The 20699-nt window shown below is 33.9% G+C and overlaps 1 protein-coding gene across 4 annotated transcripts in view; it reads left to right on the forward strand.

Annotated features, from left to right (window-relative positions):
- The window catches only part of ROBO2 (roundabout guidance receptor 2), a 1748812-nt gene that overhangs the window by 847756 nt on the left and 880357 nt on the right, over window positions 1-20699 (forward strand). The gene's annotated exons all lie outside the window — the stretch shown is intronic.

The following is a 20699-nucleotide window of genomic DNA, read 5'->3' on the forward strand; positions in this document are numbered from 1 at the left end:
TAAAGAAATCAAAATAATAGAGAAAAGTAATGATTAATATTATATGTTTGATGTTGATAGTTATTACTAAGCCTAAAACTAAGAAAAAATCACAAAAAATGAATTGATTTGCCTTATATATAAAAATGCATATTGAAAGGTTAAAAACAACTGGTACTGTATATGTATGTATAATTCATAAAATATGCCTCATGTGTAAAGAGTTTTAAGGGTTGGTCAATAAAAATGTAAATGAAACATTAAAACATGGAACAACAACATATTTGGATTAACATAATTATTAATATGGAAGTGATTTAATTTAAATAGGACGTAAAGACAAAACAAGGGTGTACATTTTTCACTTATCTAATTGGTGTTGTATTTTTAAGTAAATCACCCAGCACTAATAAGGGCATGAGAAATAATGCTGGTAGAGTCATAAACTGTTACAACATTTTAAAAGTATCATAAACATGAGAAGTGTTTAAAGTGTACATATTCTTTAACCCAGCTATTCAAATTTTATGAATTTGTTTTAAGGAGACAATCACATGTATGCAAATATAAAACTATTAGGATATTCATTACATCGTGATTTATAATATTAAAAAGAAAAATTAAAGTTCAACCATATTATGGCTAAATATATTTTGACTTATCTTTCTCACAATAAAATATTTATGATATGTTAAAAATAATGCTATAATGGTAGAATATTTAATGGCAAATATATTGGACTGTATTGTTAAATGAAAAGACAAGACATAAAATGTATAGTATGATATATTTTTTGTAAAAATTATATATAGAGAGATTCAAATACTGAAATACTATGCTAATAAATGTAATCTTTCAATGCTTAGATTATATATCATTCTATTTTTATTTTCTGAATAATCAAAAATTATGATGCATTATTTTTGTAATAATTTCTTTAGAAAGAAATAATTTTTCCAAATATATATGTATACCACTACAATACAATTGTACCATAAAGTCATCTCAACTCACAGTTTACTCAGATGAGACTCAAGGTAAGCATTCTTAAACTGTAGTTTGCATCCTGCTACAGGACATGAAATTATTATTTTTTTATTGGTAGATAAAATAGGAGAAAATAATTAAAAGATATGAGAGAGCTTTCCTTGCTGTTCCTGTTCTCACCTGCTCATGATCTAGGGAGTGAGTTAGCTACACCATATAAAGTCCTTATTTGAGTAGAATTTATCAAGAAAGAAGACAGAGGTGGGCCTTCCAGGAAGAAGCTACAATTTGAGCAAAGGCATGGAGTTCAAAATTTAAAAATGATAATGAAAGAATATATTTTAGATCAATGGGTATACAAGTATCAATGGCAGGGCATAGGTCAAAATATGTGCCATGGAAAGATGTTTGTATTTTCTACTATGGACAATGATGTAGCATCAAAAATGTGTACTGAGACCGTGGGTGATTGGCAGTCTCTTGATAAGGGATAGGTAGGGTCAGGTTTAAGATGGCACGTCCCTGGGGACATGGCCAAGACAGTCCTTTGTGATACAGTTTTTCTCTAGATTAGTCTGGAAGTGTTTAAGTTTGAGAGGTGTTAGGTAAGGACTAAGGTTAAAGCAGTCTCAGTATTCATCCTTAATGAATTAGAATCACATTACAGAAAATGTGATCCCCAAAGAGACCAGTCCCATAAGAGCTTCACAGGTTTGCTGTGTTTCCTTTGGAGGTTCCGTGTTACTGAAGTGTTTGAGGAAAAGTGGCTTAGAGAAAATTAAACATGTTTCTTTACTAAAGGGTGCATTAAAGAGTTGAATATGCTAATTTGCACTCTGGCTCTTTAAGGGAATATGGTATGCAGCATTAAAAAAACCTTCTAAGGCTTTAGGGACGTTTTCGTATTTTTTGTTTCTAAGTAGCATATGATAGGATTGTGATTACACAGAACATCTTTTGCAAAATGCTTAGAATGCGAAATTTAGAAAATTCAATATTGCTCAATGAAGAATTCATACTAGGACCCAATTAAACAAATATATTAATGTTTGTCATTTGGATGTCAATTCAAAAGAATTAAGTAAGACATTTCTGATATTTTTAAAGGTATATGTAGCACATACGTACACACAAATCATTTCAGTTGTTCCTTAAATGTCTTGTCAAAGACTTAAATAGACAGAGAAGCACTGTGCTGAAGTTAGGTGTAAAGCCATTTGGGAAGACATGTCAGAAAAAGAGAAGAAAATATAAGCACATAATTATTTCCATTTATTTTAAATTATTTTGTTATTATTCATCAATTACCTCCAAGAAAATGGCGATTGGAGCAAGAAAAAATAAAGTTCTAAAATATTTTAAATCAATTTTTGTTGATTTCCTGATTTCATTTATAGAGCTATAATTTTAAACTTATATGATGTTTTATTATTTTTAATATGCCTCTATTATACAGTTAGAAAATAATGATTCAATAATGTATGAATCCAATAAAGTTATACTTTTATTTCAGACTACAAATATACATCCACAATATGCTTCCTCAGTTTTTCTTTGTTAACAGATGAATTTTGTCAAAGGCTGATTTTGGCAAAATCTCTCTGTCAAGTGGAAGATTGAGCGTTTTCTGAAACAATTTCTTCAAAGGAAACAAAAAATGAGATTTAAGTATTTGATACTTCACATGCAATTTATAGCAAATATGGCAGGTCACATACTGAAAAAGAGTTAAAAGAGAGATCATTGCTATTTAAAAGGACAGAGCTCTCCAATATTTTCTGTTCTCATATTTTAACTTTTTTCATTAAAATTTCCCCTGTCTCAATTATACGACAGTAACCAGTAGGGGCTGCTCTTAGCATTACAGGCAAAGTAATTTCTCTGGAGTTGACATTTTCAGTCCTACCTCTCAATATGACTGAAACAAATTAGCTTGATGAACATTTTATGGCAAAACTGTTGCCCTTTTCTTTGTCCAGTTAAATATTATTTTTAATTCCTTGCCTTTATGCTTTGTTTTTAAGCATCCAATATATAAAACCTATATAAATCAGTGAAAATAATACTACCTCCTAGTAATCTTTGTAAAAATTTTTATTGGTATAGATATAATAAAGGAAAGACAAATTAGAGACTATATATTCAAAAGATAAACTGCATGTCTAATAGAAATAGCAGGATGGAGAAAGAAAATCTACTTTCATTAATAGTTGTGATTTCAAACAGGAGCTGGCTTTCCTTTTGGGCAGTTCAGAATAATATACTAAGTAAAAATTAAAAAAAAAAAATATTTTCTTTCTAGGCCATTAGAGAAATTAGAATATAAGACTGGTTCTGTCAAATAGCTTTTGAGGGTGTACTTCGAAAGACACGAACTGTTCTGCGTATTAGTATCTGGACAGAAGTGGCGTTATCTGTCAAAGGTTAACAGCAGCATATACATTATAGCTGCAACACTGAAGCGGTGGGACAGCATCACCCCTTCATAATTCCTAAATTGCACTGTGATTTCCCCAGTCTTGCTGCTCCTCTGTGTTTTATTTATGTTCTAGTGTGCCTGGAGAAGCTCCAAAGAGTTGAATAAATCACCTGCCTTATGATGTTTAAGTATCATAACTAAGAAAGTCTGATTACTTGTGATAATACTGCTTCTTTTATTATTTCCAATTAAGAAATATACTGCTAGCCAGATATTATTAGGACTATCCAAGTGCTTGAATCATGTTTTGGATAAGACATCCCTCTCAATAACTTGTGCATAGACACCTCAAGGTCATTGCTAATAACATATTTGAGATAGCTGAATTTGAGACTCATTATTAATTAGGAAGTTTGGTACTGTGTCATTACACATAGGGATTTAAGTATCAGCTTGTGGCACTATTGTGTGACAGGAGGGTTGGAAAATTCCAAATTAATTTAGGAATTTTAAAATCTAACGAAGAAAATATCAGGCCTAAATGTATTCAGTGTGAATTCTATACAACTAGTCACCTTTAAGTGAAAAAAGACACAAGCTATTTAGGTATTCACATTAGATACATTTTGTCTCTAATAATCTACCTATACATTATAAACTTTTTCTCTACTCTTGTTAAATTCATCCATGCAGTAACTAAACAAGTTCTGTAATTAGCCCTCAATTTTGTTTATTAGAAATAATTTATTCATCTTTTTCTTTTGTACTCAGATTATTGATTAAATGAATTTTCCTATGAAATAAATTCTAATACATATTAAAATCTATTTATTTTGGTGTGCAGCGTATATTCTGTCATTCACTGAACATTTACCAAACAGTTTTCATGAGACAAGTACTTTCTAGATTCTAGATGTGCTAGTTCACATTAACTCATTCTGCATCTTTGGATTATCAGATCTTGTAGTATTATAAAAACAGTAAGTGCTAAGAGACACCTACCCCAGAGTGAGGAGTAGTAACCACGGTAACTGGGGGAGCTACATCATAAATTAATTTCCAAACTGTATCCTGGGAAAGGTCATATATGAAGATTTTTGCTAGCAAGTTTAGGAGGAAGAAAGAGATGCTTAAAGCGTGAAGCAGAGTTTTAAAACTAGCTAACCTTCAAGGCAATCCACCTGTTCCTGTCTTGATTCCACTCTCATCTCAACTTCTACAGTCCAAAGATTTTTGTTCTCATGGTGACACCTCCAATAAACTCAACTTCCTTGTTGTAATGGACAATATCTTTTTTCAATTTTGTACATAAAGCATTTGTAATAATAATTGCTGTAAAGTTGTCCTCAATCGGTAAATAATTAGTGAATTTGATTTTTGTTTTGTCCATGGGTTAATATTTGTACTTTATCTCTAAATTATGTTTAGGAAATAGTTTTTCCTCTTTGAATTTGCCTTAGTTGGGTCTGCAGTCTCAAAGCTTGTAATATAAAAACTCCCTAATCCAACCATTGTATCCCTTCCTTTAGACACATGATCACCATCAGGAGATACTCCCCTGCTCACCTAATGGTATGAGAAGTAAAAAAGCTATTAAAAACCCTTGAGAATTTCTATAATTTTTAATACTCTATGTGTGATATCAATTTTTAATTAGCTTTGAGTATGTGGCAATTTTAATTCTTGTAATAATGCAATATTCACCTAGTAGTCTTAGGCTTTATATTATAAAAATATAAGTTGGATTTTCATGGTCTATTGGCCAAGTTCAAGAAAAAACTCTTGACACAATCAAATATGTTACAGGGTTATTTTTACTCTTCGAATATGTTTCTGCCTACAAAATGTAAAGATTCCCAATTACCAATATGAGAAATAAGAGAAATCGTGGAAAATAATTATAAACTTAATAAACCATTGTAGAATATTTACAAAACATTTTTACAGGAGATGAAATGTAGTAATGGATTGTTTTATAGTTTGGTCCTTTTCTGAAATTGGGAATTTTAAAAAGTGACCTAGAATAAAGTATGTCTATTCTTGTAACTCCAAACATTCCATTGCAGTGAGATTAACATGAATTTGGGGTGAAAAAGTAGTATATACTTTCAAATGACCAATGAAAATACAGTTTACCTTTCAATAGTCTTATGATTATGTTATGTAAAGAGATTTGGAAAATCAAAAGGAAAATATGCAGTAGACGTAGTTATTACAATTTCCAAATAGCTTCCATGAACCAGATGATCCATCAGAGTTAACATGGTTCTTTACTTTTAATTATCTATTTTTCTTAGTGTATTTTCTAACTGGATAGTGGCTGGGAATACTGCACCTAAGACCACATGCTATGTCAATCTGTTCCCAGGAGGATTTAAAACCCGTTTTGATTGTAAGCAAGTCTGTCTACAGGAAGATACAGCCTGCCTTCCAGAGCCATAGGGCTTTGTCAAAGGAAGTAGGGATTCTTATGAAGTTCTTTAAATTGCAACAGCAGCATGTTATTTATAAACATCAAACACATTCAGATATGGAGGAAGACTGTGAAGGAATTATTATTGATAAATAAATAAGAGAGAGCTGGGCACATAAGCTGTTTGGCCCAATCCCATTGATGTCCAAAGGCCTTGGAGATTACAGTTGCTAACCCTTGGTTGCAATTCTTTATATATTTATAGCACTTTGGATTTTGCAGTCTGTTTAAGGTATTTATTTACCCGATTTTATGCATATACCAGCTTAGTAAGCAAGATAGATATTAATAGTTGTCTCAATTTTGCAGAGAAGAAAATGGAGATAGAGGTTACATATAATTTGGGTTTACATAAGAAGTAAATAGAACAGTCAGTCAGGACTACATTTCAGGTCTTACAGTTCTAATCTTAGTGTCCTTGGCCTCTTGGTCTGTAAAAGGCAATTACATGATGCCCAGAGGTACTGAACTTTTAGGCTGTACATCCAAACTAAAGAGAGGAACGCCTTAGGTGGAACAAAAAGAAGTGTATATGTCACTTAAGATCTTTCGTTGTGCTATGCCTCTTCCATGTTTGAGTTACAGGGTTTTTGTGTGGTCACTAAGTAAAGAAAACAAGGGGAGGAGTTGATGCTTGAGAGGTGGGGTTGGTGGCCCTGACCTGACTTGGACTTCTGAGAAATACCGCAATGTTAGGAATAATCAATTTTGATCTTACGACTGCAGCATCCCTAATAGATGAAGAGTGATTTGTTATTTTTTAAAGTCTATGTTGTTTCAAACCAGCTAGAACATTGCTTTGTTAATCAAATAAACTGTTATTTGTTTCTGAAACAGTGGGGGAGGGAAAATATAAACATAATAACTGATAATGTCATAATTACACAAATGAGTTTTTCATACTCCTCCAGAGAGACTGAGCCTTCTAAACCATAGAGTTCACTCAGAAGAGGTGAGGAAGAGGAAATTAGGTCTAAAACTTGAGTCACCAGCATCCCTAGGGAAATTTTCATCTCTTTAGTAAGGATTCAGGAACAATATTTTTCCTAAAAGGCACAATTTGTAAAAGTAAACAATAACGTGACTTTAAGGGAGAACCAGAGCCTCTAGTAAAGTTCTGGGAGACCACAGTGTCTCCAGCATTTTGCATAATGTGTGGCACAGGTTAAATGTTCAATAGTTAATTATTAAAATCAAAATATATACTCTAATATTTCATTAAAGGCAGTTTAGCAAAGACAAGGCATAACTCGACACAAAAGCAAAAAAAAAATTAATTATCTGTTGTGGAAACATCTAAAACGCATTGACAAGGAAAATGGAAAATAGGTCATTTTGTTCCATGGGAAAAAAAAATACTACCCATTCCTGCAGCACTTTTTACATTTAATACCTTCCTTTGAAAGTCATTATCCCTCCTGTTGAACGAAGACTACTGGGAAAAGATCATAAAGACTAGATGAGCCTCTTGCCTGTACTAAAACAGAGGAATTTTCTTCAGAGCCAAGGAAGCCGACCAGGAGGGTGAGGGATCTGGCTCCATGGAGCTTCATGCACAGGGTGTGAGGTCTGTAAAAGTGTAATCTCAGGTTTTGTCCCTAACTACCTTATCTCTCACTGATCTTTACAACTCTCTTCAAATAAGTGCCCTTGAAATCTCTAGTGCTTTAAAAGATCAGGCAATGTTTCTGATCCTTCGGAAATTTCCCAAGGAGCTGAAATTTTACTACCTGTTTTTTGAGGATTGCACCAACCCATCACCTTCTCATCAGCTGTAATGGTTATCCCACCTCTCTGTTGGGAAAATGAAACTTCTGTGATCAAAGCTGATATACAGACATATGGTTGATAGGAATCTTCACACAATAGACCATCATGTCTGCTGCTGGCAGACATTATTGTCCACTGGTGTTTATTTTCAATGTTAAAGAAATAAAGATCACACCAAGGAATTATAGTGGGAAGGGCTTTGGTTATATAAATACATGGTCTTTGTTTCTAATAAAAGAGAATGGTATGTATATGTATGAATGATAGATGTATACAACACTGCCCACCTCACATACATGGAATTTTGTCCTGAATTTTGCTGTGTGTCTGAAGGACAGTGTAGACATTGTTTTAAAATAGATGTCACGTCAACATAGTTTGGTATCTTTTGAGCTATCCTTTAAGGCAATTATTGACTAAACATATTGTAGCATGAAAATATATTTACTTTTTCCAATCTCCACCATGTTAGAACTGGAGCGAAACTTAAATGAAAAGTCAAATTTTCTCATTTTGCAAATGAAGGAAGTGAGGCACAGGTAGGTTGAGTGCTGAGGCCAAAGCTAATATAAAGAAAAATTATAACTGGAAGTCATCTTTAATTTCTAGTCTTATGCTTTTTCCCTCCACCCAGACCCGGTGCCTAAAATCGAATCAAGTGTACAACTCTCGGGTTTGGCTGCATAATTTAACTGTCAGAATTTAAACAATACAAACTCCAAATATTGTTTGACAACAATTTCAGTGTGTTCTTCCTTATAACACTACATCTCTTAAACCATTAATTATTATAATGATGCAGATTTTTTTAGGGTACCTAAAAATTTTGGGAGTGACAGACTTAAACATACATTAATATATATAGAAGGTCGGCGATATGACACAATGTCTAGCACATAGTTGGAACGCCGTAAAAGTGAGTCAAGTAAATATATTCTTGATACAGAAACATGGAAGGGATCAAGTATTTGACCAAACATAAAAAGTAACTGAAATTTCAGAAACGTTTCTCTCCTGGGATTAAGAGTCTCTATAGGATGTTTTGTATTTGAGCTTGTATGTGTTACAAAATATCAGGGGGTATTAGAAAGTGACTAACTTGCCTAGGGGTTAAGAAACCTGGGTTCTAGTTGATCTTCTTGTGACTAGCCATGAAACTTCTGTTATTTGCTGTAACTTCCTAAGTTGTAAAATAAGACATTTGGAACCAGTGGGTTCCCAGGTGCTTTTCACAGCAGTGACCCCATGATTCACTTGACTTAGGCCCTCGTATTAGTTTACTCAGGCTGTCATAACCAAGTATCTCATTGTGGATTCAGAATTCTGGGACTCAGAATTTTCATCCATAAAATTGAACCAGAATGTCTCTTAAGGTCGTTCCAACTCTAACAAAAGGATGGAAGGAAATTGATGAATATGATTTCAAGGAAGTGGTGGGTGAAGCAAAAGAGCGGAGAAGTCACAAGGGAATAGAGACTAGAGGTAGCTGTCGTGGTGCTCATACCCAGCTATCAGTTCCCTCAAAGGTTTGGTGTAGGTAATATGATTCTAACAATAAAACATTATTGAAATCTGTAAGTTTCAGATGGACCTTTTAAAAATGTTTTAAACATTTACGAGAATACTATAAAATACTAGACTCTTTCCAAATTACTGAAAATAGTATCATCTCTTTTTCCTATTGTAAAATAGTTTCTGAGGCAAATTTTAGACTCTGATTTTTTTAATGGGCACACCATGGCTGAAAAGAAATATCTGGTTTTAAAAGAAAATGTGGTTTTTAAAAATGAGTATAGCAAAATGGCAAGAACACTCCTTCTGTAGCAAACCTCCTGAGTTTCCCGCTTCAAGAAAAGGCTGGTAGAAAACAGGTGTCACTAATCACCATGCAGTCTGGGATCTCCAGCTGGAGGTAGAGACATCCCCAACCAGCTGTTTTCTCCTCTGATTAAAAATTCCTTCATATTAAACTACTAACCTTTTGCTCTTATACACACACACACATTTTATATTTTCTGTGCGTACGTTGCGGGGGCTTGGGGAAATGAATGGATTAGCAGTATCTTACCTCTGAGTCGGTAAGTTAATTAAAGAGTGTGTATATAAAATGGAATAATGAATTATTTAGCTGATAACAAACATGATATAAAATTCCATTTATTGAATAGTCAATTCAATTTTATTAGTTTTAGAGTTATATAAATTATTTTTAACAGAATGCAAAAAAATATTTCATATTTGCAGATTTATTTTTAATATGGTACATTCATTGTTCTGCAACCTTGTATCCTTTTTTTATACTTTGTGGAATGTTTTAAGTATTTGATTGAAGAATGATGCAGTTTGATTAAGAAGGAAATTATGCAGCTTCTACATCAGGAACACATGAAAGCCTGCATGATCCCTGTATTTTACCTCTTCTTTCTTTTCCAGCCTGGCACTGTCTCTAACCCTTTTAACAATGTGTCCTTTTTCAAAGGTAATTAATTACACCAGATCACTCTTAACTAGGGATCAATTTGGTAAATACAAATAGCAGTAGACAAACCCTCATTTGCATGCCTCTTCAAAAGGGAACAATTGTATAAGCTATATACAATTACCTTGAAATCAAACCTTAGAGAAAAAAATAAGCCTTTCTGAGCAAGAGGATTCAGATTAGGCTCAGCTCTGTTTCTCTCATTTCTCCTTTCAATTTGATGAGCATTTATAACTCCTTGCATGCAGGATGATCATACATTCCAGTTTGCCTACAGGAGTCCCAGTTTAAGCGAGCTGCCTTGCCATCCTGTTGTGTGTTTTTTCTTTTTCAGCCTCACAAGTGTCCTGGCTTGGAAAATACATTATATGGTTCTTTACCATATGGCATATAACCATTCCACAAATTGGTTATCCCAGATAAGTGTAAAATAAGAATTTTTTTTGCCATTACTTGCCAATTTAATTATTATATACAGTCTTTTTTCTCTGATCTAGACTTTTGGTGTTATTTCTTCTTACCTAAACGAGTAATACTCTTGAGACTGGCAGAAAGGCAAAGTCCTGTGGTCTTCTGAAAATGCAAATGTTATTTGGTTAAAGTTGTGACTTTGTAAAATGCAATAAATAGTCAACATGTCTTGCTAGAACATCGAATTTAGAATATTGACTGGCTGAGTTTTGACCTTGAGAATATTTAACTTTTTAAGGCTCCATTTTCTTTTCTATAATGTGAGGATAAAAAGGTTTTTTGAAAATGTGTAAGAATTGAGGTATTGTATTTCAGGTACCCAGGTCAGTCTGTGATAGACAGCCAGTATAGAAAATATGCTAGTGATCATAAACATTTTTTATCTAATAAGATCATGAGACATTTATGGGAATCAATAGAGAAAAACAGTATCTTTTTCATTTTCAGAAGACATTCTCCAAACCAAGTAGAGTTCAACCTAAGTTGAACTTCATAATATGGAGGAGTCCTTATATGATTCTGAGAATAGTATTCATTCAGGCATTTAAAAATATGGATTTTTAAAGCATTTAGACAATTAGAACTAATGATGGAAAAGAAATTATAAAACCTTTTAAAGCTATTTTATGCAATTGCCTTTGTTTATGATGAATTTGAACAATTTTAGGATGAACAACATGTTGCAAGAATAATATTATACAGTGACTTAAAAATAAAGATTTTTGATTTGTCAACTAACAAATTTATGTAAAAAATACGATACAATGTACCTTTGTATAAATCAAATATTTATCCAATAAAATGAAGCAATAACATGTTCTTTAATTATTTCTGTTCTTTTCCACAATGAAAATCCACCTTTTTTTTTTTTTAAATCATGAGTGAACTGTTTTTGAGAAGCAAGTAACATTGAAAATATACTCAGTATTTACATGGACGATCAAAACTAACTGCAAACAACCATCTTTTGGTCGGATTATAAATTGTATCCTAATTTTGGAATTAAAAATGAGGTTCATGACAGAGGAACATTTTCTCAGTTTTTAATCAGAATATACACTTCACATTCTTACTTATGATTCGAAAAAGTTGTTTATTCTCGGAACTTGAACGTTCATAACAGCCTCTTATTGATGCTTATTATTTTAAAGAACACACTTGATTACAGAGGCTATACAGTGCTTAAATGGGCAAGTGTGTCGCACTGAGGAAAAGGAGCTGCAGAACATGGTTGCTGGTTCCCTGGGTTACCTATATTATGTTATGTTCATTTCTATTTCAACGATGATAAAGTGGAACATTTCCCCAACCCATTTCGTTTGCATTGTAAGGAGCATTGTTCATGATCCCTGCTTGAAATCCTTTATGTTACAATTTACAATATAAATTGGCAAATTAATTAAGCTAATAAAATTCAGTTTAATTAAAAGTTAATTCAAAAGTTAGTAGGCATTTCCATAGCAGCTAACTATCTTAGTCTTTGTTAAACAAAGGCAATAGCATGTAAAAATTATTTTCCTTAGAAGACAATTGAAAATACTATCTTTAATGCATGAACATTCTTAACATCAATCATGCACTAAAAGGTTTTGTCAGGCCTGTTGATTTCAAGAGTTATTACAAAGTAGACAAGTTGAAAGCATTTGTCTAAGGATGCCAACTACCCATTCCACCTACTTCTCCGGAATGCTGTGAGCCTCAAAGTGAAATAATGTATGCAAAATCAAATGATAAAGTGATATATGTAAAGTTTATTTACTCAATTAACATTGATATTGAATGGCTACCATGTGCCAGCCAATATCTCAGGCACTTAGTAGCCGACTACAACTACTTCTAGCTGTCCATTATTTATTTCAACTCTTCATATCGATAAATATCTATATCTATTCACCTATCTATATTTCAGACTGAATTGTTAACATTAATTACTTATTCAATTCTCATTTTAAAAAATATTTTCCATCTTTTTTTTTTTTAACACATTTCTTCCTCTTCAAGACTTGACTTATGTTCTTTCAATTAATTCATAAAAACCAACACAAAGGTCTCAACTACAGCTTTGAAAGCTAACCAGAACCTCATTGTGCATTCACACTTTGCTGATCTTAGTGGTCACAGGGATCACCGGGGGATCTGGCTACATTGTGGAATCTTCTTCAGTGGGACCCCAGATTCTGTATTTCTAACGTGGTCACAGGGATCACCGGGGGATCTGGCTAAACTGTGGAATCTTATTCAGTTGGGACCCCAGATTCTGATTTTAGTGAGTCACAGTGGATCAGAGCCGCGTTTGCTCTTGTTATATTATCGTCCTCCATCCCATTTATTTTTGACAGACAGTCTTCTTATAAATAATTAAATTCTTGAGATATAAACAAAATCCTGCATATTTATTCCAACTTTAACGTATCCCTTGGCCGGGAAATTTTAACAGCAAAGATTCTTCGTTTTATACTTTATCTAGAAAACTCTCACATTAATTAGCCAACTCACATACAGTAAAATCAGAAGACCAATTGATGCAAGTTTTGTGTGTTTTGTCCTTTGAGAATTAGAATGTAGAATCTAGTCTCCCTGTTGCTTTCTCTGTCTTAATTACTGTATGTAAATGCAAATACTGAATGACTGAAACATAACCCATAACACGTCATGACTAAGTTAAATTAAGTCAACACCTGATTTCAATCCAATTTCATTTATGTTTCATGTAAGCATTGTATTGAGCATCCATAGTTTGTTTGAACATGCTTCCTTTCTGCTCCATATTCTATGGTAACTTTATGCAGTTTTGACTACTTTAAAATATTTTAATTATACTGTATTGTTTGAAAATATTTGCACAGATTTTTTGTAATACTAATGTTTACTTTCCAATTGTTTCATGAGTTACAGTATTAATATTAAATGATCATTTATACAAACTCTTGACCATGATTAAAACATCATTCGATTGCCTGACTTAATCTTCCAGGCTCATCTTTTACTACCACTTATATATCTTAGGCTATAGCTTTATCAAGTTTAATTCAGTATTTTTGTTCATGTTTCCTGCCTTCTCAAATGCTTTCAGAATGACATTGTCTTCTGTAAGGGAGAGGTCTGGCCACCTGTCTATCAGAACTCCCTCCCAGATGGCTCTCTAACCTTGAACTTTTCCAACCACCTCTTTAACCTCCTATGCGGTAAAGTCTTTCCGCAGCCCACCCTATACATACTTCTGTTACAGCACACTTAGCAATACTATTTCCAGCTCCATGCTTATATATTTTGCCTTTTTTGATAGACTTGCCGGCAAGTTTTTATTTTCTTTTTTAAATTTTCATATTTATAGATTTATGGGATACAAAAATGCAGATTTATCACATGCATATACTGTGCGGTGGTGAAGCCTGGGCTGTTACTGCACCCTTCACCCCAGTAGTGAACATGGTGCCCAAAAGGCAATTTTTCAACCCTCGTCCCTCCTCGCCCCTCCCACCCTCTGCAGTCTCTAATGTCTGTTGTTCCACTCTCTATGTCCATGTGTATGTCCATTTTCTTTAACAGTCGTAATCTCAGTATCTTGATTCAGGGTTTTCATACATCAGTGCTCAATTATATTTTGTTGAATTTTTTATTAAATAATAGGCAACTAAATTTTAAATATGAAATACATCTTTTTTATTTTTAAGTCAATTATAATTCCAGCATGAGAACTACATACCTGGCTGTCAAGGAAAACATGGGAAAACCTTTTAAGTTTCTTAGTAGAAGGGTCAGAATTTAGTGGGGTACCCCAGACTGAATCCAGAGTGTCGTGGTTTTTGAAGAGTTGCAAATTCTTTGATACTCCTACCATCGAGATGTGGGGTTTCTGTCTCCTCCCATTGAATCTGGGCAGGATCGTGAGTGCTTTGACCAATAAAGGATGATGGAAATGATGCTGAATGACTTCCAATGCTACTTCATAAAAGGTCCTATAGCTACCACCTGGTTCTCTTGGCACAGTCACTCTGGAGGGAGCCACATACGATGAGACCTTCCTGTTGGAGAGGCCATCTGTAAGTGCTCCACTTGAGAGCCCAGCTGAGCTCCCAGCCAAGAACCAGTGTGCGCTGCCTGCCAGGTTAGTAAATCTTTGCGGATGTCCAGTTCAGCTAAAATTTCAGTTGGGTGCAGCCAGCATCAGCTGACGTCTGATTACTAGTGCGTGAGACATTCCAGATGCAAACTATTTAGCCGAGTTCTGCCCCGACTCCTGACCTACAAAATGGGAAGCAAAATAAAAGGATTGTTTTGAGGCACCCACTTTTGGAGTAATTTATTACATATCAGTCGTAACTGGAATCAACCCAGAGTCAGGATTAGGACTCAGATCCTAACTGTAGTTGCATGCTTCTAGGAAACCTACTCTTCCTTTTTAGATCTCAATTAATTATTTGGTAATTATTAACAGTAATAACTTACATTTTCAAAATACTTCTATCTACCTAGTCACATTTCTAAATTCACAAATAGAATAGCTGTCATTGTTATTGTGCCTGAAACCATGGTCTGAAGTCTCAGAATTAGGCTTCCACAACAGAAGTACTTGAACCCAAGACTTACTATGTATTCTGTGTAAGTCAACGAAACCTCCAACCTAAAAATCTGCATACACCCCTACATCTGACCCACTTCACCTACAATGAGAATTATCTATTAAATTGATGATCTCTAAAATCTGATCTGGCTCTTTGATTTCCAGACCATATAATCCTTTGATAATGATAATTCCTTTCCATTTCAATCTATGGATGTAAAGGAGGAAGTAATAATGTAAACAAGGCCAGCTAGCAGCTTTTAAAAATGGAGTGTTGCTGTAAAGTGTGAATAAGCAAATGGCAGAAAGGAAAGTTAAGCAATGACTTGCTTGAGAAATGAAAAGACAAGCAATTATTCAGATGGGAACATCATATAAAATATATGAGCAAGAGAAAGCAGTAACATTTTTCTGAATTGTTATTTTTATAATGAGAACCATAATGCTTAACACACATTTGCGTACTGTGGACAATGTGCCATCCCAAACCCCTGAGTTGTGAGGATTTTACTGGTACTCTCAATGGATCTTTTCCTTAACAATGAAGTAGGGGGTGCAGTGCTAATTTCTAAATAGGCGAAGCTCTTATTGGGATAAATGGATAATGGAACAATAGCTAACGATTTACCATAAATCACTGTTAATATTTGCCATTGCTGTCTGGTGGGTAATTGAATACTCTGAGGACAGATATAGGACTATGGAACTGTAGACTGTGTATCTTGACTCCAATATTGACTTGCTGAATGACAATAGAAAAGCAAGTTAGCTTACACGGGTTGAGAAATGGAAGGATTTCTACAAGGTGAAAGAATAATTCACTTTACATTGTTTATAAAGTTTATAAGGAGATTAATACATTAATACATAGACAAAAAAGAAATACCCAAAAATGATAAATATAGGAAAACAGATTAACTGAATCTCAAGCAGAAGTGCTTAAAAACACCCAAAATAGTTGCATCACTAGATTGCTTTCAGCTAACTTGTCTCCTTTGTATTAACTGTTCTCAATCAGCAGCTATGACAAAAGCCTTTTGGTATATGATTGAAGTTCAGAATATACATGCACTAAGCATGCTATTTTCAATTATTGTCTAAGAATGGATGACTTTTACAATTTATTGCCTTTGTTGTTTAAAAGAACTAAAATATTTCACTTTTACATAAATATTTATAAAAGTTTGTAGATGAGAGGGGTTAGCCTGTCAGGGTTCATAAAATAATTAATAAGCAATTAATTTGTCTACTTATATCTCTTCTTGTTCCAAGAATGATTTAAAGGAGGCATCATGTACATTGTAATTTACAATATATGAATGGCATAGATAAGTAAAATATTGAGCATGTATTTGAGAAAATAGAAATGGAAAAAATTTTTCTTTCAATGATAAAGAATAAATATATTCTGTATCTTTTTCTCTTCCGTGTACTACTTTGGACCATTTAGCCCAGAACAACCTCCATAAAGAAAAGTGCATACAAAAGTTGATTTTCAAAAGGATTTTTGTAGAGTGTAACACTGTACTCTTTTTTATTAAACTTTTTTTTACTTTATTTTTTAATTAATGCATCATGTTGGCATATTGTATAGTGAGTACAGGATAAACACATTGCTTAGATATTTTAGCTCCCATTTCAATATGTGTATGAATCCATATATATATGCAGAAAGCCATTGACATGCTCACATCATCAAAAACATAAATTTTAATTCTATATCACGATTTTGTGGACATTAACTTTTGATGAATGTGGGATCTACTTTTTTGAAGTTTCATTGAAAATAAGGGAAAAGGAACAGCATTTTTTGGTAGTAAGTAAAGAATCATCTACTTAATTGACACATTACTATAATATTACATTTGTCTTTAGCCAATTGGCACTGATACACTAGGCATTGATAACTTCTTATATAAACCCAGAAAGTCCTTTACAAAATATCAGTGTATGTTCTATGATAAAATATAAAATAACATATTAATCAAATGTTTGAGAACGTTTCTGTGGTTTTTTAACTGTGGTAATTTAACCTTAGTCATTTAATACACTAATCTTCACTGTGACCCCCTCAGAGTTCCTCAAACTTGTTTTACACAGTGCACACTTTTTTACAGACCTTTATGAGGTCAGTTTTCTGCTGAACACAATTTAGAATAATTTGCTCCAGGCAGCACTTTCTGATGTAAATAATCTCATCCTTCCATCCTGTTACTGACAAATGAATCCCTTCGCCTTTTCTCAAAGACTCCAGAGTTTTGCCATCTTGATTTCCTCTCATGATATATAATCAAGTTGAAACGAATTTTTAATCACTTCTTTGTTCTAGAAGTATTTATTAGATGAAAAGTAACCTGAAATTTTAGCATGTTTTGTTGGTAATTGGCAGAGACACATATTAGAAAACTATATGCTATATAGTAGATTGTAAAAATCACTTTCCATTTGAGATGAAAAGTGTTTTAAATAAAGAATAAACATTTAATATAATCAAAATGTAATATAATGCATAAGTATAATATGTAAAACCTTAGTTTAAATTAACAATTATGTTAAATTTTAGGGTAGTTAACAGAATCATATAATTATAGGTAGTTTTAAAGTGTAATAACAGTTCATTGCCATTTTTAAAAAGGATTTCTTTGAAATGATTTCAGTGCACAGCAAAGCACAGACATACATAATTATTTTTTCATTGGCTAAACAAATCTATATATCTTGGTCAGATGAAGAAAGTTGTCTATTTAATGTCCCTTTATATACTTGAAGATTGTTGAACAAAAGTACAATCTTTTTTTATCATTATTATACTTTAAGTTCTAGGGTACAGGTGCACAACGTGCAGGTTTGTGCATCCTTTGTAGGGACATGGATGCAGCTGGAAACCATCATTCTCAGCAAACTATCACAAGAACAGAAAAGTACAACCTTTTTAATTTAAATCTTAAGCTTATTCCTTTTTAAAATTTCTGTGGATTAAATGGGAAAATACTAACAAAAACACACATAGATTAGAAACACGTAATAGATTTTTTTCCCCAACGAAATACGATTTTTTATCCTCGGCCCTGTAGACTGCTACACGGCGACACGCAGCAACCATAAACGTTTCCTTGACTGGTCCAGTTCTTTGTTTGGTAGATGCTCAAAGTATAGTAAGATCTGGCTACACTTGTTAAAATGTAAATGAAAAACGAATCTATATAGAACAACAGTTGTTAGTATTTAATACACATTCAGATTATTTGGGAATCTTGTTAAATTTCAGATTTGATTAAGTGGATCTGGAGTGGGGTCAGAGAGTCTGTATTTGTAAATCCCAGATGATGATGATGATGATGAAGATGATGATGATGATGATGATACTCCAACAACCATGCTTTGGGTAGTGACAACAGGTCGGCTGTACAACTCAGGAATCTATCAGTGATCTGCATTGACCTATTCTGTAAATATTATGTAGATTGTTTATTTGTAAATCACAATTCAGAGCAAAGGCCAAAATAACTATTGTCATAAGACAAAATATGAAACAAAAAGACAACGGTCATTTTATTTTAGTCAGCAATCATGTATGGTTATGCTTGTAATCTACTTTGAAATTTGCTTTGTATTCTTCAACATGTGGACTTCACAATGAGCCGTCCATCTAAAATTACTTTATTGTCTCTTGCCATGTAGTCCAGGCTCTGCTAAAATTCACCCCTGATGTTTCACTGTACAGACAGGGAAGTAAATTATTCTCCCCTACTGTCTATTGCAGGTACATGTTCTTTCATTCAAAGTTGTCTGCCTTTAAAACAGGCCTGCTTGATAACTTCTCGCTCTTCTCTTCCACGGTTTGGTTCAGTGTCCGGATACCCGTCATTGTGTTCTGTATTCCTCTCTTAAATGACTATTTTCCGTTCTTGAAAAATTACTGGAAGCTTCCAAGAAAAAATATTACCATTGCCAACATATAGTTTTCACTTAGTGTCAACTATGTTTATCTATTCACAATTAATTTTTTTTTTTTTTTTTTGAGGCGGAGTCTCGCTCTGTGGCCCAGGCTGGAGTGCAGCGGCGCCATCTTGGCTCCCTGCAAGCTCCGCCCCCCGGGTTCCCGCCATTCTCCTGCCTCAGCCTCCCGAGGAGCTGGGACCACAGGCGCCGCCACCGCGCCCGGCTGGTTTTTTGTATTTTTAGTAGAGACGGGGTTTCACCGTGTTAGCCAGGATGGTCTCGATCTCCTGACCTCGTGATCCGCCCGCCTCGGCCTCCCAAAGTGCTGGGAATACAGGCGTGAGCCACCGCGCCCGGCCCACAATTAATTTTAATACAATATTATTATCCAAGTATAGCAGGGCCTTTTTTAATGACCATCGTATAATGTTTTAATTCACTGCTTCTGACTGAACATTATTCTGAAAAATAAATGTCAGGCATAATTTGATAACAAAATATTTGCAGATTTTGTGAAGTTGGTGGTTTTAAGTAGCTATAACATTTGATTGGCTTAGGATTGTAAACTATGGTTAAATTATAACTCCCCTTGTCTAGCTCTGCTCATAGTCTCTCTTCTCTGTCCTTTTTTCATCATAGTTTCTCACTGAAAATACTCACTTATTAAATATACTGATGGAAAATACAACCACTCATCATAGTCGTGCCCTTTTTTTCTAGATGATCATAATTAATCAATTACAAATTTATGAGAGAGAAACACCTGGCACACTTCCATAAACAAATAGATTTCCTGTGGTTTTAAGAACAGCTGAGGGTATTTCAAAGGGTCAGGGTGATCTGTGAGTAAAGCTCTTTTCACAGTTTGACTTCCCCCACATGCCTGTTTCTCATAAATATGCACCTTACACCCAACATACATGTATGTAATTACTTATCAGCAAGCGCATGTTGCGAAGGCTACAGAGAAACAAGGAACGTAAAGGAGAGAGAGAAGAATTGAACTTAAAAACATACGCGTATTGAAAACATTGTCTTTTTAAAAATATATTTCTCAAAGGACCGTAAGTCTAAACCAAAGAACATGAAAAGTGGAAGTTTTATGAGTAAGAAAGATACCGCTCAATGCCTCCAACTGAGGTGATTTTATCCTACAAGTTAGTGGCGGCCATCAGTGTTGGATCCAAGGCACTGATGAAGCAGGATGCTCCGATCCTTCCTTCAGCTGCTCTTCCAGACCTACTTTCTCTCCTTTGACTACACTTTTGTGGAAGAATCTACCGGTATGTCTTCACATTTGAGAGGGAAATATACTAAATGTATGATACTGAGATGTTTTCTACCTTTGCATATCTACATATTTTTACCTCACCTTCATTAGATGCAGTTTTCTTTTAAAAGCCAGGGTTCGTGACAGTTGCTACCCAATATTCAAAAGACTGTGCCGTTAAGTACGGTGGCTGCTACCCGTATGTACAACTTGAGATGTGCTATTAGTGGGAAACATAACCAGATTTTCAGGACTGAGGACACAAAAAAAGAGTACAAAACATGCCACCGATGATTTTCTTACATTGATTACGTGCTGAAATGGTATTCTTGACTACATTGGGAT

The sequence above is a fragment of the Papio anubis genome, chromosome 2 (genome assembly GCF_008728515.1).
Source record: "Papio anubis isolate 15944 chromosome 2, Panubis1.0, whole genome shotgun sequence".
NCBI classification, from domain to species: Eukaryota; Metazoa; Chordata; class Mammalia; order Primates; family Cercopithecidae; genus Papio; species Papio anubis.